The sequence below is a fragment of the Pinus tabuliformis genome, chromosome 6 (assembly GCF_031772625.1).
Source record: "Pinus tabuliformis cultivar Carrire ecotype Pingquan chromosome 6, CPIR1, whole genome shotgun sequence".
NCBI classification, from domain to species: Eukaryota; Viridiplantae; Streptophyta; class Pinopsida; order Pinales; family Pinaceae; genus Pinus; species Pinus tabuliformis.
In genome coordinates this window covers 72,571,496-72,597,970 of record NC_142292.1, presented here as the reverse complement: position 1 = coordinate 72,597,970, position 26,475 = coordinate 72,571,496, and the positions used below count along the sequence as shown (strand labels likewise).

General features: G+C 39.4%; 1 protein-coding gene across 3 annotated transcripts in view; it reads right to left on the bottom strand.

Moving 5' to 3' along the window:
• TAF15 (TBP-associated factor 15) overlaps nt 1-25,713 on the bottom strand; it is a 106,531-nt gene extending 80,818 nt beyond the window's left edge. The window contains exons 1-2 of one of the 3 annotated variants that reach the window (XM_089413931.1): nt 25,651-25,713; nt 25,409-25,489 (exon numbers count right to left, since the gene is read on the bottom strand). The gene's annotated coding sequence lies outside the window, so the exon portion shown is untranslated. Of the gene's footprint in view, nt 1-25,408; nt 25,631-25,650 lie in introns of those variants that run through there. The other 2 variants (XM_089413927.1, XM_089413935.1) reach the window with 2 other exon arrangements.
• Nucleotides 25,714-26,475: the final 762 nt, after the last annotated feature.

The following is a 26,475-nucleotide window of genomic DNA, read 5'->3' as shown; positions in this document are numbered from 1 at the left end:
CCCGTCATCTATTCTCGTTGTCCCCGACGTGCCCCACCTGCACACATTCTTTGAATCACAGTCGAGTCCCTACACATGTTCACCACATCACAATCTCACTCTCGTGCACCCCCATACTTGTCCCTTTCTGCATTCTCCTCTATTTGTCACTCGACCAGCGTTCGTGTTCCATCTGCGTCCATCCCTGGCCCGTCTTCCTATCATGCCATTGTTGGAGAACCCCGCTCAAACTTACGCATACCACCATAGCAGTCAACAGACGTGACCGCCACATCTGATAAGACGTGAGGTATTCGTGAACGGCCGTTCGGGTCAACTTCGGACTGGTCAAGTCAAACAACAGAGGACTATACTGGGATATAAGTTAAACATTTAAATTAAATATATAATTTATATAATTTATAATTAATTAATTAATTAATATATATATATAATTATTATTATTAAAAATAGGGTCCACTAGGAAGAAAAAGAACAAAATGGGTCATGATGATAATTCAAAAAAAAAAATAAAGAACTCGACAACCTGCGAAAACGCCTTGACGATGTCGAAAGGAAGCAAGACGATTTTGGGAAGACTCAAAACGACATGGCACAGAATATCTGAGCCATAAAAGACATGGTGAGCCAGTCTAATAAAGGAGCCAATCCACCATCGGCTATGCAAAGTCCCTAAACCCCAGAAGGAGAAAATTCTCCAGATGCATGAAAAGCTGCTAATTCCACAAATACACTTTGAAGGAAGCCATTACTATACCAAATCTTCCAAAAGGAACCATCTTAAAATCAAAAATGAATTACCTAAGTATGATGGTAAGAACTATAAAGGCGTCGTCGTATGGGTAAATAAGATGGACACCATTTTTTTAGCGAACCCACCACTCGGCGAGCAAGAAAGGGTCATGACTGCATCCAACTACCTAGAAGCAGAAGCGTACGATTGGTTTCTGTGGTGGTCGTCTAAATGTACAGGTTGCTCGTTAAATTGGAAAAACTTTAAAAATGCTCTGCTAAAAAGGTTTCATGACAAGGAGGAGGATGTCTACAAGAGATTCCTCCACCTACAACAAAAGGGATCAGTGAGTGAATACACTCACGAATGGGAAGTGTTGGCAATAAGGCAAAGAGAATTTTCAAATGAAGAGCTATTAAAAATGTATCACTATGGCCTTAAAGATTACATTCGAGAGGAATTAAAATTGCATAAACCCAAAACCATTAAGGATGCCAAACAAACAGCTATAATTATCGAACGGAAATATAAACCCCACAAGGCACCATATGCCTAACGAGAGAACTAACAACTACTCCAAGGGGAAGTTAGGGAAACCATCGTCAGAGAACACTAGCAAATACGTTCCACCACCAATGCGAAATGAAGGAAAACAACAACCTAGTGTTGAAAGAAAAAGGGATGGCAAATGTTGGAAATGTGAAGACAAGTATTACGTAAGACACAAATGCACAACGCAAAAACTTTACAACTACAAAGCAGAACAAGAAGAAGAATCTTTAGAAGACAGCTCTGACGAGGAGAACAATGAAGAAAATGAAAACCCTAATCCAGAATCAAAAGAGGATATGCCACAAATTTCTCTCGCAGCCATCACAGGGATAGCTCAACCGTAAACATTAAAGCTTAAAGGTCACATCAAGAAGCAAAATGTTATCGTTCTAATAGACTCAAGGAGTACGCACAACTTCGTAGATGCTAATGTTGCAAAAAGACTTAACATTTTTGCCTACCCCATAGCAGATTTAAAAGTTATGGTAGCATATGGGAAACGAATAAATGAAGTAGGCAAATGCCATAAAGTTAAATTGCAACTAAGCGAATACGAAATGGAGTTCAGAGGACAGCTCTTACAAGGAGAACAATGAAGAAAATGAAAACCCTAATCTAGAATCAAAAGAGGATATGCCACGAAGTTCTCTGGCAACCATCACAGGGATAGCTCAACCGCAAACACTAAAGCTTAAAGGTCACATCAAGAAGCAAAAAGTTATCGTTCTAATAGACTCAGGGAGTACGCACAACTTCGTAGATGTCAATGTTGCGAAAAGACTTAACATTTTTGCCTACCCCGTAGCAGATTTAAAAGTTATGGTAGCAGATGGGAAACGAATAGATGGAGTAGGCAAATGCCATAAAGTTAAATTGCAACTAAGCGAATACGAAATGGAGTCTAGTTTTTATACAGTCCCCCTAGGAGGAGTAGACGTCATTTTAGGGATACAATGGTTACAAACACTAGGCACGTATTCAGCTAATCACCAAAAGCAGTTCATTAAATTCAAATGGGATGGAAGGAAGTATAAGCTGTTTGGGTTCCAAGCTCCACCCACTCAAGTCATCTTTGCTCAACAAATGAAAAAACTTATCCGCAAGGGAGCCCTAGCATTTGTTACACAATGTCAGCAATTCGAGTAATTATCGATAGAAGGGACTCACCAGCCTTTAGAAATCTCATCCTTGATCCAGAAATATGAGAAGGTTTTTCAAGATCTACCAATGAAATTACCACTTGAAAGGCAAATTGAACACATTATCGGAGTCAAGGATGAGGAAGAACATCATATCCGTCTCAGGCGGATATGAGGTTCTTCCTCATTAATACAAGGCTTGCTGAAGCATGGAATCATTACGAAAAGTAGAAATCCATACGTTGCACCCATAGTATTAGTCAGAAGAAGGATGGGTCTTTCCGTTTGTGTAAAGATTACATAGGATTAAACAAAATCACTATCAAACATAAGTTTCTGATTTCGTTCATTGATGAAAAACTAGATGAACTACACGGTGCAGAATGCTTCTCAAAGTTAGATCTAAGATCAGGGTACTACCCAATACGGGTAAGACTAGAAGATGTCGAAAAGACAGCATTCAGAACTCGCGAAGGGCATTATGAGTTTAAAGTTATGCCATTTGGATAAACAAATGCACCAGCCACCTTCCAAGCAACCATGAATGAACTTTTTCACCCATATTTGCGGAAGTTTGTATTAGTTGTCTTCGATGATATTCTTATTTACAGTAAGACATGGAAAGAATGTCTCAAGCATCTAGAAGAAGTATTACATGTATTAAAGAAGAATCAATTCTACGCCAAGTTATCAAATTGTACCTTTGGGCAAAAGGAAGTTGAATACCTAGGACATGTTATATCCAAGGAAGGAGTCAAAGTTGACCCCAACAAAAAGGCAATCAAAGAATGGCCCAAACCCAAGAACGTATCAAAGCTAAGAGGATTTCTAGGGCTAACCGGGTATTACAAAAGATTTATAGAAAACTATGCACATCTGACAGCAACCCTGACAAATCTGTTAAAGAAGAATGATTTTCAATGGAATGACCAAGCAGACAAGTGTTTCAAGAATTTAAAGGGAGTAATGTCAACCATGCCAGTGCTAGCGACTCCTAACTTCTCCAAACCGTGTAGTCGAATGTGATGCTTCAGGGTTTGGAATTGGAGCCGTATTGATGCAGGATAACCACCCGATAGCGTTTGAAAGCAAGAAACTTAATAAACGAGAAGGTTTGAAATCAACATATCAAAAGGAGATGCTCGCCATCATACATGCTTTAACAAAGTGGCATCAATACTTGCTTGGGAGTAAATTTTCAATCCAAACCAACCACGACAGTCTTCAATTCTTACTTCAACAAAAGACATTATCAACCGAACAACAGAAGTGGATGGAGAAGCTGTCAGCTTTTTGTTGAAATTTGGTACCGAAGGACAGGTGGTTCCCTAAGGCTTTGATCTTTGGCCTAGGGAAAAGTGTCCAAAAGAATTTAATTTTTCTCCTAAAGTGACTTTATAATTTTTATAAAGTCAAATCTAATTTAAAAGTAACTTTAAGTGATAAAGTTACTAAAGTCTAATTTTAAAGTGACTTTAATAAAGTCAATGTAAAATTAGAAAGGAAAAGTGACTTTGGAAATAAATGACAAAGTGGGTCTTTATTAAAGTAGGGTGAATTAAAAAACAGAAGGTGAGATTTAAATGAGCATTTATGTCAGGCCAGGAGTAACTCCAGTTTGGCAGAAAACTCAGAAAAACTGATTCGATTTATTACATTAGGTAGCTATTGTTATATACAAGAATGTGACTGCTCAGTTCATCTTCTGATCACTGTTCACATTCCAGGTTCACCCAATCGCAGAGGATTAGGTGTCAACATTCCCCCCCTTAATTTGAAGGGATGTTGGTGAGTCCAAGCATCATTCTGAATCTTTCAAGCTTTTCTCTTCCAAGCGCTTTGGTGAAGATGTCTGCAATTTGCTCATTTGTGGAACAATGACGGAGATGGATTGTTTTAGCCTCAACATGATGTCGGATCAAATGATATTTAGTATTGATGTGCTTTGTACGATCATGGAACTTTGGATTCTTGGCCAAATTTATTGCAGAGGTGTTGTCAATCATGAGTGGAGTTGATTGTACTTGTTTTACCTGCAAACCTTCAAGAATTTTCCTGAGCCACACAGTTTCTTTCGTTGCTTCAGCTGCTGCCACGTATTCTGCTTCTGTTGTGGAATCTGCTGGAACTGATTGTTTGCGTGATCTCCAAGAGACAACTCCTGATCCAAGACTCATAGCATATCCTGAAGTAGATACCCCAGTTTCTTTGTCTCCATCGAAGTCTGAATCAGAGTATCCAATCAAGTTGAAGTCGTCCACCTGTGTATACTTGATTCCAAGGTCTTGAGTTCCCTTCAAGTACCTTAGAACTCTTTTTGCAGCAGACCAATGTCCCTCACAAGGCTTTTGCATAAACCTGGAGAGGATTCCAACAGCAAATGAAATGTCTGGTCTGGTAGTAGTGAGGTAGATGAGACTTCCTATAAGTTGTTTATACTTTGTTGCATCCTCAAATTCCTTTCCTTCAATAGATGTGAGCTTTAAGTTTTGTTCCATTGGAGTAGAAAGAGGATTGCACTCTGTCATGCCAAATCTGTTTAACAAATCTCCAATGTATTTCTTTTGAGAAAGAAATATGGATTTTGGATGTTGGGTTACTTCAATGCCAAGATAGTAATGAACATAGCCCAAATCAGTCATTTCAAAACTTTTCCCCAATTCCTTCTTTATGGATGCAATGTAGCTTTCATTGTTCCCTGTCATTAAAAGATCATCTACATATACCACAAGATATACAACTGTTTTGCCAACTTTCTTGACAAATAAAGTTGCATCATCAAGATCAAAATGATTGAAGTTGAGTTTCAGAAGATGCTCAGTTAGTTTTTCATACCAGGCTCGCAGTGCTTGTTTGAGGCCATACAAGGACTTCACAAGTTTGCATACTTTTTGTTCATGTCCTTTCACAGCAAATCCTTCAGGCCGGGACATAAAAACATTCTCTTTTAGATCTCCATTCAAGAATGCAGTTTTTACATCCATTTGATGGACTTTCCAACCGTCCTGAGCTGCTAGTGCAAAGAGTATCCGGATGGTGGCCCATTTTGTTGTGGGGGCAAAAGTTTCCTCATAATCGACCCCTTTCTTCTGTGCAAAACCTTTTGCCACAAGCCTAGCTTTGTGCTTGTCAAGTGAGCCATCAACTTTGTATTTGTTCTTGTAGACCCACTTGCAACCAATTGGTTTGATTCCAAATGGAGGATCAACCAGCTTCCAATTGCCATTCTTTATGAGGGCATCATACTCCTTTTTCATCGCTTCTTTCCATTCATCATGAGAAGCAGCTTCTTTGAAGGAAGTTGGTTCAAAATCTGTAGACAAGTTCAATTCACAATCATAAGTAACATCCATATCAACAGGTGAATTAGAGTCATCTACATCACCTCCATCTTGTCGGTTTGAATTTCTGGTTCCTTTTTTTCCAATTTCATCAGGATGAACACTTTCAAGTGTCTTTGTCAGCCACTTTGGGGGACCTTTCTGAGATGGTCCAGGCTGCTCTGTTAATTGAGTTGGGACTGAATCAAGATTGAGTCTCCCAATTCTATCAATTACATCACTTAAAGCATCATCTGTTGTTGGAGTTTCATGCAGAGGAGATTGTTCTTCAGAAGAAGAAGATTCCACATGTTGTTCTAGTATAGGAATCCCCCCTTCAAGATGTGGAATCTAATTATCAAATTCTTGAAATGATTTCGTTTTTGCGAATCTATCCAAGCGATCAAGTTGCCTCTCAACAACATTGTCAGACTTGGATGATTCAAGAAAAATGACATCTCTAGATACAACAAACTTTTTATTTACTTCATCATAGAGGCGGTATGCTTTAGAGGTGTTTGAATACCCTAGGAAGATACACTTACGACTTCTAGCACCAAGTTTGTTTCTATGTACCTTTGGTATCAAAGCATAACAGGTGGATGTAAAGATCCTGAGATGTTTTACCAAAGGAACATGTCCATACCACAATTCATAAGGAGTCTTGTTTCTTATAGCATTAGATGGACATCTATTCTTTATATATGCAGCACATAGAACAGCATCAACCCAAAACATTATCTTTACATTTTTGAAGAAAAGCATGGATCATACCATATTCAAGATTGTTCTATTCATTCTTTCAGCTACACCATTCTGTTGGGGATTATACGGCATAGTTGTTTGATGTTTGATCCCATGTTGGCGAAGATAGTTTTCAAATTCATTTGATGTATATTCTTTTCCATTATCAGTGCGAATAAACCCAATATGAGATTGTGCATCATTTTCAATCCATTTATGAAAATTCTTGAATGTTTGAAAAGCATCAGATTTGTTCTTCAATAAATAAACCCAACACATTCTGGTGTAATCATCAATAAATGTCATGATATATTTATTTCCATTTGCAGAAGGAACAGGGGTTGGACCACATAAATCTGAATGAATGAGTTCAAGCTTCCTATGTGCTCTTGAATGTGAATCATGAAAAGACTGTTTGTTATGCTTTCCTAGAATGCAAGCATCACATTGCTTATGTTTCCTAGGAATTGTAGGCAAACCAACAACACCATTTTTCTTCAATAAGCGGAGACTGTCATAGTTTAAATGTCCAAATCTAGCATGCCATAATAAACTTGATGGAAGTGTACCTTCTTCATGATGAGAAATATATGAGAAATGTTGTGCATGAGCAGAGGTTCCTTGCAGTTTGAGAAGCCTTTCTTCTTCTATTCCCCTCATGACAAGTGAGTGGTCAGATGCTTTTCTTACCTCAAGCTTGTCATCAAACATATGAATGGAGTGACCTTGCTGGCGGATGTGGACCAAGGACAGCAAGTTTCTCTTGAGCTGTGGGAGATATAGAACATGATCCAGAAGAAAGTCTGGAAGACCAGGCAGTTTAAGCCTGATTGTGCCAAGCCCTGATGGCTTGATTTTTGACTGATCTGCAAAGTATACTGCTCCATCAACATTGTCAGTGAAATCTTCAAAAAAATTATTTTCTATGAGTCATATGACAGGTTGCTCCTGAATCAAGCAACCAATCATTTTTCGAAGAAGCAAGTGAAGCATTAAACAAATCTTCATTTACTCCAATGTTACATTGTGCCTCAATATAGTGAGCGGATTCAGGTGCTTTACCTTTCTCTGTATCATCAGTTTTACCTTTCTGCTGGTTTCTTTTCTGCTCAATTTTGTCCCATGGTAGCTTGCATGTAGAAGCATCATGTGATCCATTTCGTTTGCAGCGAATGCAATGTAAGTCTGCCTTTTCTCCTTGAGAATGTCTGCCCCCCTGCCTCTGAAGTATCTTCCTCTTCCTCTTCGTCCACCTCTTCCTCTTGTAGAATCTTGAGCATGATGCTTTTCTTTATGAGCAAGGCACACAGTCTCTTCAGAAGATTCAGGAGCTGTCTTCTTTCCAAAGGCTTTCTCTCTTTCAGCAAACTTTTTCACAAGAGAGTCAAAGGTTATATCTTTAAGATTTCCATTTGCTTGTAAAGACTCAAGATAATTGGAGTAGGTAGGATAGAGTGCCTTGAGAAAAGCAATAAGAGGGATATCCAGCTCAACCTTAGTGGATTTAATATCATGCATTATAGACTTTACTTCAGATGCAAGAGCAAGAGGATCATTATTTTTCAGTTCAAGAGTGAAGAGTTTAATCATGAGCTGAACAACTTCAAGTGCAGAATGTGAGTCATAGAGTTCTTTCAGCTTTTGTAAAGCTTCAAGGGCAGTTGAATATGATGAAATATGGCGACTTACTTCTTCATTTACAGATGTTGTGATTAATGCATAGGCTTTGTTGTTCTTGTTTTCCCAAATGACGAGCTCTTTGTCTGATGTAGGCTGCACTGGGTCATTGTCTCCTTCTCCGACACACACTCCTTTCCACAATTCATTGAAGATGAGGGTGTGTTTTATCATCCGGGACCATTCAGGATAGTTCTCCTTGCCAGTGAGAACTATTCCTACCATAGAGATGATTGAATGCATTGTATAAAAAAAATACTTCTGCTGATAAAAAAAACTTTTGCTGATAAAAAGAACTCCTGCTGATAAAAAACTTTCGCTGATAAAAAACTTCTGCTGATAAAAAAAAACTTTCTGCTGATATACAATGAAGTTGTACTCAAAAGGGCAACTCAAAAGATTTCAAATCCACAATGTGACCCCTATAAATCCATCATTGTATAAATTCACCTTACATAAACCTCATATAAGTCCATCATATAACCCTCATAAAACTTCACCTTATAAATCTTATATAAATCTCATAAAACTTCACCTATAAATATCATGGTCATGCGCACTCTTTGAACTGTAATTTACAGCGGTCAACTTCGGCAAAGCATTAAACCAAGTTATGGGTGAACCAAGTTATGGAGGCCAGCGCACAAAACTTATTTTAAATTCGAACTTATTTGAATCAGGCAGCAAGCGTATTTATTGGAAAACTTCAAAATATATGTCAGCAGCATTGATTTGAAACAGGCATTCGATACCATTCTCAACGGAGCAGACTGAAACAAATTGTTTCCATCTCTACTGACCGGAAAAAAACTCGATGAATCTGCGATTTCAAAATAAATAAATTCAACTTCTCGATCTCTGTCAAAGAAAAAAAAAATTTCGAATGATGAAGCAATCCCTGAAGAGGAAGGGAATAGAGTTAGCTTGATTAAGCCCGGGGCCCCATGGGGATGATATCCCGCTTCCGAGATTGAACAGTGCGACGATGGGCTGTTGAGGGTTCAGCACCGTTTCTCAGCTTCTGTAAGACGAACTGTCTTCTCCTTTGCTGTTCGATTATTGTGCCAGTATGCCCAATAATCAAATCTAAATACATATACCGTTTTCTTGCTTTTATACCTTGTGATTTCTGTATTTTACAATGGGATTTAACAGAAGTTGACTTGTTTTGAAGTATGGAATAAACTGTACAAAAGCTACGAACCAACATAACCCATTTTCTTTGAAGTACGGAATAAACTGTACAGAAGCTATGAACCAATATAACCCATTTTCTATGATCACTATCCACGCACATTCAGAACTGCATGTGAGAGCATGACAGCAACTTGCAGATACGGATAGAAGAACTTACTATACCACCATGCATTTGCTGATGCTGAATATACGATTTCTGTGTGTCAATGTGAGGGACAACGTTCAATACCACCATACACAGTCAATTTCAGATGCGGTCAGGCCTATGCAGGTCAGAGACAAGCGTTATGGACAGAGCGCAGTGGCAGAGGCAGATTATTTCAGAACAGAAGGGAATAAAGCAGAGGCAGAGGCAGAGGTCAGGACAGAGGAGTTACAAGGAGCATAATAGCTAAAACAAGGAGCTAGCTCTGATACCATGTCAGGCCAGGAGTAACTCCAGTTTGGAAGAAAACTCAGAAAAACTGATTCGATTTATTACATTAGGTAGCTATTGTTATATACAAGAATGTGACTGCTCAGTTCATCTTCTGATGATTGTTCACATTCCAGGTTCACCCAATCGCAGAGGATTAGGTGTCAACAATTTAATCTCAGCCCTAGATCTCAATCTATTTCAGCCATTGGATTTAGGGATCACCCAAAAGTCACTTAGGTTTGGCTTAAGGGAGGAAAAGGAGGAAAAGATCATTCATTCTTTCATGAGCAGATTGAGAGATAGAGAGCAAGGGAGATTTCTGAGCAGGAGGAGGAGGCAGCAGCTTGGCACACATTCCAAGGCAGTTTACAATAGTTTGGAGGAGGACCTACAACAGATTTTTTGCACAGAAATCGAGGACCATACAGCAGATTTTCTGCACAGAAATCAAGGGCCATATAGCAGATTTTCTGCACAGAAATCAAGGGTCGTACAGCGGATTTTCTGCACAGAAATAGAGGTCCGTACAGCAGTCTGTACAGTCCGTACAGCAGTTTTCCAGTTGGTTGTGTGGCACAAAAATCGAGATCATTTGTAAAATTTGCTTGCTGATTTTTTTGTTGAATATTTCTCAACTGTAAAAAGACATTTTTCAGAAATAAGAAGGAGCTCTCGAACTGGTTTCCCTAAGAGTTGTAGAGGGTTTTCCAGGGTCACATTGACCAAAAATCACTATGTTCAAATGTGTTAAGTGGCTGTTTGTACTAGCCGATTTTTTATTTCTGCATTTTCCAGCGTTCTATAAAATTTCCAAAATTTGTGATTTCAGCTAAAATTTATTTTTTCAGTTGTTGAATGTATGGATATGGGAATGGGCATTTAACTATATGGGAGAAATAAGGTGAAACTAAAAACCGGAGTGGGAAATGATAAATTATTACATGGTATCAGAGCTTGAGTGCTGAAGTGCAGTTTGGGACAGCAAGGAGGAAAATTACAGCCTGCTGATTTTTGACTCAGAAAATTCCAGCAAGCTGATTTTTCACAAACAGCGGTTTTATCTTTACTACAGCAGTGCTATTTTTCAGTTTTAGGACAGCAAGATGTCATTGGGATTGAGGGTGGAGGATAGGTTGGATGGGCATAGCAATCACAGCATTTGGAATGAGAGAATGCAGAGTATCTTTGAGGAGGCAGAAGTCTGGGACATCATGGTGCATACCACACAGAACCCTGTTGTTGTGCCTACTGATGCCACTCAGTTGGCTGAGTATAATAAAAAGAACAAGGGTAAGAGACTGATTCTAGACGGAGTCAAAGACCATTGCATTCCTCATGTGAGAGGAAAGAGAAATGCCCATGAGATGTGGACAGCATTGTCCAATCTCTACCAAAGTACCAATGAGAACCGAAAAATGGTCCTGAAGGAGAAGTTGAAGACTATTAAGATGGGCAATGATAGTGCAACTGGATATCTCACCAAGATTACTAATGTGAGAAATGAGTTGGCAGCAATTGGAGAGGTCATTCCACCCACTAAGTTGGTGCGGATTACAGTGAATGGCCCCCCGTTCATGGATGAACTTTGATAATGGGGTTTGTGCACGTGAGACACTTCCCACATGGGAGAGGTTTTGGGATGATTGCATTCAGACAGAGATCAGGAAAGGTCAACTTGGGGCAACCAAGCCAGCTGAGCAGGATGAGGATGTAGCACTGTTGGCAGGAGGCAAAAAAGGCAAAGGGAAGAAGCAGGCTTCCACAAGCAATGGTGGGGGCAAAGGCAAGGGCAAAGGTAAACAGGATAACACACAAAAGGACTATTCCAAAGTGAAGTGTTGGAATTGTCAAAAGATGGGACACTATGCAGTTGTGTGTCCGGAGAGAAGAAGAAGAAGAAGGGGAAAAACCAGAGCATAGCAGCTTCAGCAGAGGTTGAGGACTTTGTAGTTCGTTTTGACCGTGAGTTTGCATTCACTGCGTATGAGTCCTCTAGTGCAAGATCACCTGCCACACAGGGTCAGAGGGAGCATGCTTTTCCCTCGATTAGCGGAGCATCTTCGGGTATCTAGTATGTGGACAGTGGGGCTTCACGTCACATGACAGGAGTCCGTGAGTACTTCTCAGAGCTTTCAGAGAGTGGCACTGATATAGAGGTAGTACTCGGTGATGACAGAGTTGTTAGAGCAGTCGGGGTGGGGACACTGACATTTCAGAGGGAGTCCAAACCTCCCTTGAAGGTGACAGATGTTTTTTATGTGCCAGGGATGAGGAAGAACCTCATATCTGTCTCAGCTTTGGAGGACATAGGATATGAGGTACTGTTCAGGGGAGGACAGGTGTTGACGTATCCTAGGGGCACTCCAGCTGATTCAGCTAGAGTGATAGGTGTATGCCATGCAAAGGTGTACAAGTTTGCATTCCAGCCCCTTTTGGCATTGAGCAGTAGTACCGACAGCAGAGCTAGCAGATCTGAGCTGTGTGAGCTTTGGCACCGCAGGATTGGGCATATGTATCATGGAGCCTTGAGAACATTGCGGGAGATCACTAAAAGTGTGCCAGATTTCAGTACTGATCACTTTGATACTTGCAGAGGATGTGCGATGGGCAAGTTTGCCAAATCCCCTTTTCCCAGCAGTGACAGCAGAGCGACTAGGATACTTGATTTGATTCATTCTGATGTGAGCGGTCGGATGTCTCATGTTTCCTTGAATGGATATGAGTACTATGTTTTATTCATTGATGATCACTCCAGAAGGACCTGGATTTATTTCTTGAAGACCAAGAGTGAGGTCTTCAAGCGGTTTCAGGAGTTCAGAGCTCTTGTGGAGACACAGACAGGTCGGAAAATCAAGTCCCTGAGGTCGGACAATGGGGGAGAGTACACCCTTGGCGATTTTGTTGACTATTGTGCGGAGGCAGGCATTAGGAGGGAGTTCATTGTTCCTTACAACCCCCAGCAGAACGGGGTTGCGGAGAGGAAGAACAAATCCATCGTAGGGGCTGCCAAAGCCATGTTATATGATCAGGGGTTGCCATTGTTCTTGTGGGCAGAGGCTTGCAACACAGCTGTTTATTTGCAGAACAGGAGTCCGCATCGTGCCTTGGGGCACATGACTCCGGAGGAGGCTTTTTCTAGGTAGAAGCCTGATATTGGTCATCTTCGTATCTTTGGATGCATTACATACTCCTACATACCCAAGGAGAAAAGGACCAAACTAGAGCCCACCGCAGAGAAGGGTATCTTTGTGGGCTACAGTGAGACCTCAAAGGCCTTTCGGATTTACATTCCTGCACTGAGGAAAGTTGTTGTCAGACGGGATGTGAAGTTCGAGGAGGACAGGGCCTTTAGGAGATCACGGGAGTTAGAGTATCTGGATCAGCCAGAACCTCAGCAACAGTTGAGTCAGTCGCAGGGATCCAATGGGCAGGGATCAGGAGGATCCGAAGGTACATCTATGAGGATGTCAAGTCCGTCAGTGAGCAATGGCTCACCGAGCCAGAGGGGTGGTGCTCCGGGCAGCATGCAGAACAGTTCACTAGGGAGTCCACTAATGGACAGTTCACACGATACTTCAACTTCTACAGGTTCAGGTGCAGGTAGGAGGACAGCAGACAGACAGTCAGGAGTTCAGGTTCCTGATGATGATGGGGAGGAGGAGTTTCATTCTCCTATGGGAGAAGTGCACTCATGGAAGAGGAAGCCCAAGTGACTTCAGGACACCTTGAGAGATGCCACATCTGTTGCTGAGCCTAAGAGGCCGGTCAGAGACAGTAGACCACCTTAGAGGTTTTGTAGCTATATGGCAATGGTTACCAGCATCCTTGACTCTGAGCCTTCTAGCTATGAGGAGGCAGCTAGCCAGCAGGTCTGAAGAGAGGCCATGCAGGAAGAGTATTCTTTTATCATGAAGAATGATGTTTGGGAGGTGGTGCCGAGGCCTGAGGGCAAATCCGTGGTTACTTCCAGATGGCTTTACAAGGTAAAGCATGCTGCAGATGGCAGCATTAAGAAATTCAAAGCGAGGTTTGTTGCTAGAGGGTTCTCCCAGGTAGAGGGAGTTGATTATGAGGAGACCTTCGCTCCCGTGGCTTGATATACTTCGATCCACTCCATTATATCGATAACGACAGAGATGGGTTGGAATATCCACCAGATGGATGTGAAGACCGCATTTCTCAATGGCTTCATACAGGAGGAGGTGTACATTGAGCAGCCACAGGGCTTTGAGGTGCATGGGAAGGAGTCCCATGTGTGCAGACTAAAGAAGGCCCTTTACGGCCTGAAGCAAGCTCCCAGAGCTTAGTACTCCAGGATAGATACATACTTGCAGGGGATGGTTTTCACAAAGAGTGAGGCAGATCCGAACCTTTACTATATTGTGATAGGTGAGGAGCCTCTCATTCTGGTGTTGTATGTGGATGACTTGGTCATTACAGGTGTAGAGAGACTCATAGAGCACTGCAAGAGAGATCTTGCGGCGGAGTTTGAGATGAAGGACATCGGCTTGATGCATTACTTTTTGGGTTTGGAGGTGTGGCAGGAGGAGGGGCATTTCTTCCTGGGGCAGGGGAAGTATATTGTGGACATCCTTGGCAAATTCCACATGGAGGATTGTAAACCCATGTTGACACCGATGATTACCAACTGGAAGAAGCTTCATGCTTCAGATTCCGAGTTGGTGGATCCCACATTGTACAGGCAGCTGATTGGTTCCTTGATGTATTTGGTCAACACTAGACCAGATATTTGTTTTGCCGTCAACACGATGAGTCAGTTTATGTGTGAGCCTAGGAAGGTTCACTGGGTAGCTGCAAAACACATTTTGCGATACTTGCAGGGGACAGTGGATTATGGTCTGGACTACAAGCAGGGGGATGGAGTGAGATTGGCAGGTTACACTGATTCTGATTGGGCAGGTTGTGCTTCTGATAGGAAGAGCACTTCAGGGTGTTGTTTTGGGTTGGGTTCGGCAGTAGTGTCATGGTTCAGCCGGAAGCAGCAATCAGTAGCATTGAGTTCAGCGGAAGCAGAGCATATGGCAGCCAGTCTAACTAGTTGTGAGGCCATCTGGCTTCACAAGATGTTGTTTGTCTTATTTGGTCAGCCGTTGAGACCTTCAGTGATTTATTGCGATAATCAGAGTTGCATTAAACTCACGGAGAATCCAGTTTTTCATGACAGGTCAAAGCATATCGGGATCAAATATCATTTCATCAGAGACTGTGTTCAGAAGGGCGCTGTGAAGCTTGAGTATATTCCCACTGATGAGCAGGTTGTAGATATTCTTACCAAAGCCTTACCACGGGGCAAGCATGACTACTTCAGAGACAAGATGAGTGTGGTGAGGAACACCTTCCTCGGTAAGAGGGAGTGTTGAAATTTGGTACTGGAGGACAGATGGTTAAGGCTTTGATCTTTGGCCTAGGGAAAAGTGTCTAAAAGAATTTAATTTTTCTCCTAAAGTGACTTTATAATTTTTATAAAGTCAAATCTAATTTAAAAGTGACTTTAAGTGATAAAGTTACTAAAGTCTAATTTTAAAGTGACTTTAATGAAGTCAATGTAAAATTAGAAAGGAAAAGTGACTTTGGAAATAAATGACTAAGTGGGTCTTTATTAAAGTAGGGTGAACTAAAAAATAAAAGGTGAGATTTAAATGGGCATTTAATCTCAGCCCTATTTAATCTCAGCCCTAGATCTCAATCTATTTCAGCCAATCTATTTCCTCCCTTAAAATTCACTTAGGGTTGGATTAAGGGAGGAAAAGGAGGAAAAGATCATTCATTCTTTCATGAGCAGATTGAGAGAGAGAGAGCAAGAGAGCAAGGGAGATTTCTGAGCAGGAGGAGGAGGCAGCAACTTGGCACACATTCCAAGGCAGTTTACAGCAGTTTGGAGGAGGACCATACAGCAGATTTTTTGCACAGAAATCGAAGACCGTACAGCAGATTTTCCGCACAGAAATCAAGGGCCGTACAGCAGATTTTCTACACAAAAATCGAGGGTCTACAGCTAATTTTTTGCACAGAAATAGAGGCCCGTACAGCAATCCGTACAGTGCGTACAGCAGTCGTACAGCAGTTTTCCAGTTGGTTGTGTGGCACGAAAATCGAGATAAGTTGTAAAATTTGCTTGCTGATTTTTGCTGAATATTTCTCACTGTAAAAAGACATTTTTCAAAAATAAGAAGGAGCTCTCGAACTGGTTTCCCCAAGCGTTGTAGGGGGTTTTTCCAGGGTCACATTGACCAAAAATCACTGTGTTCAAATGTGTTAAATGGCTGTTTGTACTAACTGATTTTTTATTTCTGCATTTTCCAGCATTCTGTAAAATTTCCAGAATTTGTGTTTTCAGCTAAAATTTATTTTTTCAATTGTTGAATGTATGGATATGGGAATGGGCATTTAACTATATGGGAGAAATAAGGTGAAACTGAAAACCGGGGTGGGAAATGAGAACTTTTTACACTTTTGACCTAAAAATATTGCACAAGAAGGGGAAGGAGAATGTCATAGCTAATGCACTCTCATGTAAGGATGATGACAACACAACATGTGCCGCCATGATAGTTGTTCCAAAATAGTTGGATGAAATATGAGCCAAATATGCCAAGGATGAGGATTGTGACGTTGTGAATAAAAACATCAATCAATATACCAATTTCGAGTGCAAGAATGACCTAATATGGTACAAAGGTAGAATTTACCTAACACCAGCATCCAAATTTAAGATGAAGATTTTAAAAGAATCTCACAATTCGCCCGCAGCCGGACATGTAGAATTCTATAAGACTTACTACAACATTCAACAGTGATTCTATTGGCAGGGAATGAGCAAGGAAATTCAGTAATATGTGGCAGAATGTGATATTTGTCAAAGGAATAAGAGTGAAAATATTCCAACCCCAGGGTTGTTACACCCGCTACATATTCCCAACCAGAAATGGGAAGACATTTCGATGGACTTCATAGAAGGACTACCTACGTCTGACAATAACGACAAGATATTTGTTGTAGTCGACAAACTCACTAAATATGCCCATTTTATGGCCATAAAAAACGGAAACAACTAAGCAAATTGCAGATATGTTTTGTAAAAACATCTAAAATAGCATGGGTTCCCCAAAGTCATAGTAAGTGATAGAGATGCAAGGTTTAGGTTAATTTTTGGAAGGAATTCTACCACCAAGCAAGAATATCCCTCACCATGAATTCAGCTTATCATCCCCAGAGAAATGGTCAAACTGAAGTCGTGAATAAATGCTTGGAAACATATCTTCGTTGCTTCGTCACTGATAAACAAAATAAGTGGACTCAGTGGCTACACCTGGCGGAGTGGTGGTATAACACCACCTACCATACGTCGGCTAAAATGACACCTTTCCAAGCTCTCTATGGTTATGAACCACCCAGATGGAAGGATTTTGCACTACTCGATTCTAAGGTTCCAGCAGTCAAAAACCACTTAGAAGAGAACCAAAGGATCATTAACTTATTAAAAGAGAATCTAACGATGGCACGTAATAGAATGAAACAACAGGTCGATAGACATCGCACTAAAAGGGAGTTTGAAGAAGGAGATTGGGTCTTTGTTAGACTTCAACCCTATAAGCAGTTGTCATTAAAACAACAAGGAAAGAATAAACTATCACCTAAATATTATGGTCCATATCAAATAATCAAAAAATTAATTAGTGTGGCTTATGGACTGAAGTTACCCGACAACTGTCGAATCCATAATACCTTTCATGTATCAAATCTGAAGAGAGTACTAGGGCAAAACCAAGTAGCTCAAACAAAAATACCGGAGACCGATGAAGAAGGAAGAATCATTCTAGAACCAGAAGGTATACTTGCTACCCGAGAGAAGGTACTACGGTCCAAGACAATAAAAGAGTACCTCATCAAATGGAAGAAATTACCAGAGGAAGATTCGTCTTGGGAATCAGAACGTTTCCTTCAGCAACACTCCACCTTACCTATGGCTTGAGGACAAAGCATTTTTAAGGGAGGGGCAATGTTATGAATTAAAAATTACATAACTAAAATAAATATAAAAACATATGTCTAATTAATTAAATCATTAAATAAATTTAATTAAGAATTAAATTCTTAGTAAGGAATGGACACCGGTCCCAAGGGACATGTCTTATGGGGTTCATGGTTAGTCAACTCCTATTTAAGGAGCACCGCCACAACAATGTAATCATCCATTCATATTTTTAATAAAACATTTAATATTTGCATAAGTCATATTATGTCTCTAGTTTCTTAAGATCCAAGAACAGAGCGTACAAAATTATTTACAGCAATATTCTTATGTAGGTTTCTCTCTTTGTACTATTTTCAACATTTCTAGGAGATGCACCAGCATTCCCACATTGTATTCACACTAGTTGTACTCTTTAGTCCCACTGACCTACTTTTGTGGTCACTCGTCTGTTCAGGGGATCTAGCCCCTTTCCAGTGTCTTCCAGTACTCAGAATAGAGATATATATCTAGCCCTTACATGTAAGAGGCCCTCAAACTTCGTACCACACTATCCAGCCTCCTCCTAGGTCAGATCTTGTTCAACGGGTTACCTCCTTTACAGTGCTCCCATCAACTAGGAGCACTAAGAGATAAGTTGATGACAACATTCCTTCTAGCTCTAGGTTAGTGCGCAGTAGAGGGACCAATTCCCCTCCCTAGAGACCTCAAAGACCAGATCCCTTATCTGCAAGTTGATCAAGTCACCTAAGCATCAACAAGGAGTTATAGCGGCCAGGCAGCAACGCAACAAAGGGTCTAGATCTTCCCCTAGCTCCTCTTCAAGGCATCATCCTATGTTGAGTTTTATTCATTCAGCCTCAAATGTCAGGAGAGGTAGATCTAGTGGATCATGACCCAGTCCCTAGATCATTTCCCTTTACACATCTCCCTCTCGTTAGGCCACTAAGGGATCCAAGGGTTGTCTCATATTTCCACATATAGACTTCATGTTTCTACTTTACTTCTTGTTCTTTGTATAGGAGACTTCTTAGTACTCCTTTGTATCAACATCATTGTACTCCGCAGTCCCATTGACCTACTTTTGTGGTCATTAGTTGAGCATTGATATAATTATCTTATCAAGGGAAAAAAGAGATTATACAAGTATGAGTGAATATTAGAGTGAAAAATAAAAATAACAAATAACAAATAATGCCCATCAAAATGGATGTGATTGTTCAATTATAAGAGTGATGACAACAAGGATAAAGCAATCTAATGATGGTTGAAGGCACATCAATAAAAAAACAATATTACTAAGCATTCAAGGAGATGGCAAAAAATGAATTAATCTTTATCATGTTAAATAGCTTGCCAAAGACAAAGAAAATTAACAACCACTTTAAACATCCTCATGATGACAAACAAGGTGTTCTTTGAAGATGCGATCAACATGTTATTGCAAGAGGAGGAATGCATGTTGGGTTTGAAGATAAGGTGAACTTTGACTATATATTTGGAACATAAACAAAAAGCAAAGGTAAAGGCAAGATTAGCAAACAAAAGAATAACAATGACAATAAAGGGCAATAAGAAAACAACAAAGGGCAATCTTCTCAAAAAACATTCCATTGTTGTGGCAAACATGGACATTTTTAGAGACTATGCTACAAAAGAAAAGAATAGACAATGCATAAAACAATAATTCACACAATAATGAAAAAGATGAAGATGAGATGTATAGAAAAAAATTCTTTTGATGCAACATAAGAGGACATGACATTAATCATTTAGTAGATAGATTCTAATGCTACCAAGCATATGATCTATCACAAGGAATGGTTTTATGATCTTGACAAAAGGACAACCAAGTGTTTCCAAGGAATTTGAGATGGCAATCTTGAGAAGACCAAAATGTCCTCTATATTCCCAATATGAATCAAGACTATTTTGAGAGAGATCATTAAGCAAGATGTAAAGGTGGAGCTTGGTATTAAGACAGTGTTCATAAAAAAACAACAAAGAGGAAGTGATTGCTACAGGGACTTGAGAGAAGGGCCTTTCCAAGCTTAACACTAAACCTAAAGTCTATAAGACATTGGTGACACAAGCAAAGTTGTCTTTGGACTAGTTGTGGCACAAGGGGTATGGCCACTTCAATCACTAATACTTGGAGATGACAAATAAGAACATGGTGTTGAGTATTCCCTTGTGTGGAACAATAACTAGGTAATGTGAAACATCTTTTGCAAGAAGGATGGAAAAGTAAATTGCTTGAGCTTGTTCACAGCATCATTTGTAGGCCTATCAATGCAGATCCATCTTAACTCCAAATTTATCAAGCACTAAGAAGGATCACATCTCTTGTGGTGTAAATTTTTTCAATCATTTAATATGGATCTATGTCGGTTGTAGTCTCACTCAACCCCATAGAACTTATGACCAACAACTTATGCAAATGTGGATATGTAAAAATACAAGTTTGATTATTGTTAGCATATTTATATTTGCATTGTAACAATAGTTGTATGTGAATATCATATCAATAGTATTTTATGTGTAAATCTGGTATCTCTTTTTCTAATCTCTCTATATATTAGTTTTTATATAACATGTACATATCAAATATCTATCTTTGATATGTAGAGAGAGATGTTTTTAATTTCACTTGTATTGCAATTTGGTTAACATATGGCATTATTGTTATTATTTGTGATAGTGATTATTTTTGTTTAAAGTCAGCATATGGTTATGTAAGCATTACCCATGTGGCAACAACTCCATCACATTGGGCTATAGATTTACCTCGCTACTCTTGATGCAATGAGGGTATCAATGGGACTGAGAATAGTTCCTAACATGCATAGATGAATTCTAACAAACAATTTCAATCTACATCAAGTGAGAGGTAGTTGACAAGTGGAGTCGCATTCAAGTCTCAAGATAAGTGGAGTGGCAAGAAGTTAAAGACTTTGAGGACAAATAATAGAGAAAAGTACACCTTGAATGACTTCAATCAGTTTTCCAAGGAACAATCAATTTTCTAGGAAACAAGGAATACAAAACGTAGTCGATGGCCCCTTATACTCAATGAAATGGCATCTCCAAACTACAGGATAGGCGAAAGCATATTCGTTGAACAAGAGAAATATGAAAGCACTAAATAGATGATAAAACACCATAGCAAGTATAAATAGGAAAGAAGCCTCATGTGAAGAACCTCAAGGTGTTTTGATGTCTTGCATATTCTGATGTGTTGAGAAATCTATAAGGCTACAATTAGAATGATTTCTCTAAAACTTGATAACTGCTTGTGATGTATTTTTATTTTTCTTGATTATTTGCTTCTTCTCTTATTATTATGTTGTTCTTATCATCAAACAGCTACCAAAACAAGAAGATCAACAATACACAAGAACACAGGATGTAGGCTGCAAGCCAGGGCCAAAACCTCTCCATTTGAGAGGAAAACCCGCAAATATCTTCTCTTCTTATAGATTCTTCAAATGACAAATTCCAAGACCTCTAGACTAAGACCAAGTCAGACCTTCCCGATGATGTGCTTCCTTTATCTAAATCAAAACCCAATCAAATTTCTTCCAGCTACACAACTTCAACCTCCATCTACAAAATTTTGGCCTCCACTACAAGTCTTAAATTTTCGGCCCCTGCAACAGTTACTACTTCCCCACGAGTGAGTAATTTCAGGGCTTCCAAGGCTCCCTTTGACCTTTGCTTGGGTTTCTCCTTCTTCTAGGGCTTGTAGGTGACCTAATAGACCTTCCTTCAACCTTCTTTCTGCAATTTCCTCAACTTCGATATTGTAGCATCAAAACCCTAGCCGTTCTTCTTCGCACATGTGAGAGAGAGAGAGATACAACCCAAACTTTCATCCTTCGTCCTCCATCCTTCTTTGCTAGCCTTCTTCTGCTTCTCCTTCGCTTAGATGATGAGGAGATGAGTGAGCATCCATAGGAGGTCGAGTTTCCTCCTATATATAGCCTTCCAAGAAGGGCAATATGTCATAATGAGGCCGACTTCTTAGTTGCCAAGCCAACTTGGTCTTGGAGGGTATTTTGACACTTTTAAATACAAAAATAATTCTTTTTACAAGTTACAATGTGCCTGATGGGGTCTTCTTCATATGACAATGAATTTTTTGACTTCTTGACCCTAGGACAAACCCTAGAAGCACTCAATGGGTGTTTGACCTCTAAGTAAAAGACCTTAAGCATGAAACCCATGCTACAAAAATAACACTAATGAATTCTTTCTTTTTACAATATACAAGAATCAAAAGTACATTTCATATTTATGAAGACCAAACCTAGTTAAACATTTCAACATCATGCTCTACAACAAAGAACTAAGCTTGAAAACAAGAGTGAGAAACTTTTGGCTGTAATGAGAGAGCAAAGATGTTTAAATTTATTGCCTATAAAAAACCAATTTTTTAGGTAGAAGTGTTGCATTTGATGAGAACTTCAAGATGGGCTTCAGTGGTGGTCAACTAGTTGGACTTGATCAAGCCAAAAATGACCAAGCCATTAAAACTTGCTGAGGATGAGATGGAGTTACCAAAAAAAGGCACTTCTAAAACAAAAAGGCCCTAGTGGATCTGCAAAACATTCAAAGGAGTTAAAGATGGTGAAATACCTTGAAACAGAGATGAAGAGGACAAAACACAAAACTCATATGAGAATAAATCAATGTAGCCTTGAGCTTGATGGATGTAAAACTAGACATTTTTGAAAAGGCACATGGAAACAAAGTTTGGAATATGGTACACATGTTGAGCATGTTGCCTTGATTAGAAATGGAACTTGGTAGTCGATTGAATTACCTCCAGCAAAAACATCAAGTATAAATGGATCTATGGAACCAAGTATGAAGAGATGGTTATATAGACAAGAATAAGGTACAACCAATCGTAGAGGAATATACACAAAAGGAAGGAAAGGAGAATGATGAGCCTTTTGTCCTCACAGCTATGATGTTCAGATGGTCACAATCAAGATAGTAACTTCTCTAATGGATAGCTTGGATGTAAGATGCATCAAATGGATGTGATGAGTGCTTTCATTAAGAGTGACCTAAAATAGGATGTGTACATGGAACAGCCTTAGGGACTTGACATCAAGGGGAAGGAATATCTTGTTTGTAGATTGAAAAGAATCCTTTGCATGGACTGAAGCAGCTCCCCCGACACACCCCAGCTGGTACAAAAAGATTGAAATGCAACAAGAAGGGGTTCAAATCCTAACCTTTACATAACTAAGATCTTGTTTGCAGATTGAAAATATCATTTGCACGGGTTGAAGCAGCTCCCCCCCACACCCCATCTTGGTAAAAGAAGATTGATTGGTACAACAAAAAGATTGAAGTGCAACAAGACAGGGTTCAAATCCTAACCTTTACATAAACAACACCTTGTTTGCAGATTGAAAATATCCTTTGCATGGGTTGAAGCAACTCCCCCCACACCCCATCTTGGTAAAAGAAGATTGATTGGTACAACATAAGGGGTTCAATTTCTAACCTTCACACCAAAAGTGAAAGGTTGAATTATTGTGATTTTGGCAGTCTATGTTGATGATCTAATAATCACTGGTGACAATGATGAGTTAGTTGATGAAGTGTAACAATATTTAATAAATGTGGACAAGGCATTATAGAAATGGTTAACTAAAGGATTTATATAATTAACCAACATCAGACAAAAACTAAGCTATGCAGTGGGGATCGTATCCAGATTTATAAACGCTATAAAGGATGTCTGGTTGGCAACTACAAAAAAGATACGAAATTTTGTGAAAGGAACCCTTTATTATGGTCTTGTGTACAGTAAGGGCACAAAGAAACGATTATCAGTGTACAGATTCAGACTGGGGTGGTTCAACAGATGACAGAAAATCTACGAAGGTTATCTGTTCAGCTTAGTATTCAGAAGCATATCATGGCCAAGCAAAAAACAACCTGTCATAGAATTGCCACCAACAGAGGCAAGACACAGGGCAGCAACTTTAGCTGATTGTGAAAAAAGTTCAGCTCAGACATATGGTGGTACTCAATTTCACTGTGACAATCAGTGCCATCAACGTGGCTAAGAACACTGTCTACCACGCTCATACGAAAACATATTTAAGTCCAACAACTTTCATCAGAGAGAGGGTGTGAGAGAAGGAGATCAAGTTAGTATCTTGCAGCATTGAAGACCAAGTTGTAGATATGTTAGCCAAAAATTTTGGATGGGCTTGGTGTGTCGGTCAATTTAAGTCAATCTGACCATTAGCAAGGGTGTTGACTACTGTGCCAAATGTCGAATGGTAAATAGAGGAAGATAGAAGACAATAATCATTAAACCGACTTGTTATATTATTGTACTCAACCCAACAAATTTTAGTTCCACCTCTTAGTACTGTTTGCTTCGTGCATATCTCTGCATCTGTGCGTCCATTGATTCTAGTCTTAAGGGTTCTGCAGCTGCACAGCAAATTATGTGAGGATTCCCTAAACCTCAGACCATGGAGTTCACATATCGCCAAAACAATTTTCTCCCAAAATAAAAATAATTCTTGCATATGCTTCCCACATGTCTAATACAAAAAATACTGGAAAACTGTGTAAATTTATCTAAGAAGAAACCCAGAATTAAAAGGACGATAGGAAGTTGGAACAGACAAGATGTTGAAAATGTTAGTTCACTCATATATTTGCGACTTTGATTCGTTTACCCGGACCGGTATTACGGTGACCACTAATAACGGTACCTTTGGTGTCTCTTCGTCTATTGAACTGAAGGGTCCTTGCGTTATCAAACGTAATTGTTTGTATGGTTATCATCCGCCTGAATACAACACCATTTTAAACCGGAGATTTTACCTCCGTTGAGAGTTTCTCAACTCTAATTTCAGTGCCCCGCTTCTCTATTCGTTGTTAATTTGTGCACTTGGTGTTATTCATTTACTACTTATGTGCTGTTTATAGCATATGTTACTGCTGCATTTCAAAAAATTTAACAGAATCCATGTCCTGTACCTCACAATCCACGTGTCCGGAATAGAGACGAATAAAGTGTGTAAAATAATACCGATATGAACGTGGTCCAGAGAGGGCAGATGCAGGCATTAGCCCAACATACCATTTCACATGAAGGTTAGGGTTTTAGGACACTCCCATCGAGTCCAACCAAATTGAACTCTAAACACGCATTATTATAAAGTTACTTTCAGAATGGTATAACTATAATATGCAGCCATCCTTACAGAGATTTACAGAATCAATAAACTGAGAAACCGTAGGGTTTGCCGCTAATATTTAATTAAATTTTCAGGTGAAGAATAAAACTGTAGAAATGGTTATAGTGGAAGTTCATACATTATTCTTTTGTCATCCGATTTTTCATGGTAAACTTGGAAGATATATGTCTGTAGGCATCCTTAACCTCATAATGGTTTTAGTGGAAGTTAATATATTATTCTTTTGTCATCAGATCTTTCATGATAAACTTGGGAGATATGTGTCTGTAGGCATCGATAACCTCATATTTCAAAGTTTGCCCTAAATCATTTTTTTAAGCCAAATACCTGAAACAATGCGCAAATGTTAATGGCTGAACAACCATTGTGAATGGAAAGATGTGTCAGCACTTACAAATATGGTAGAACGCCGACTGATTTGATTTGATGGTACTGAATGGCTACGCAGATTGAAGTTTCGATCCCGTCACCTGTCCTGCGATGCGATCACTTTCATTTCTTTAAACCCTCGCGCAGCTGATAAAAATACAGGACGCTAATATACTCGCGCGTATGACCCAATCTTGAACCTCACTAATTAATTAACAGAACAATTAATTATAACAAAATAAGAGAAATCCGAGGGGAAGGGATAACCTAGTTGGGAACTGTTGCGGGTCACAGAGTTACAATAAATATTATGTAGTGTCGTGAGATTCTGGCATGTTAAGTAATTTATAGGGTTATGATCCATGTAGAATCCACGTTAAGCTATTTAGTGGCTGTGAAAATGTGGTATTTATTATAAATATATTTTTATAACATGGTTGATTGTTTTATAGTTGGAATGGTTTTCGTTTTCTTTTCTTCACCCTTTTTTTTATTTATTTTTTTATTTTAATGGTAAAAAGTCACATGTTTACATCCAAAGATATATAGAGTATGTACATCTTGTAGATTTTTAAGAGTAAAATTGCAAGTCTATTTCTCGTTTTTTTATGGTGTTATCTATCAGCATACACTAACAAACTATATCCCTTACCTTAACAAGTTATATCCCCTACTTTCTTGTGAGACCTTCTCAAACATGACAAGTTATCCCTTGTCCCAATATTTTTGGTTCAAACCACCACACATCACTTCAACATGGTAGTGGCCCATTGCACTATACCAAGTAATAGTGGATGTGATTGATGTGGTTGATTGTTGATAAATATATCCCCAATTGATGTAGTTGATTGTGGATAAATATGTCCCCACTTGTGTTACATTGAGCTTGAGCAATCCCTTTGTGTGCAAATTTCCTTGGGTTTCCTAGTTGTGTATAACATGAACGTTTTTACACATGGCATTGGTCAATCTATAGTTTGTGGTTGGAGGAGAAGTAGGGATAGTTGTTACATTGTTTGGTTTCTAATATGTTGGGCGTCTCTTATTTCTTTTACGTATTGTTATTGTGGGTCCTTGTACTAGGGGAAATCT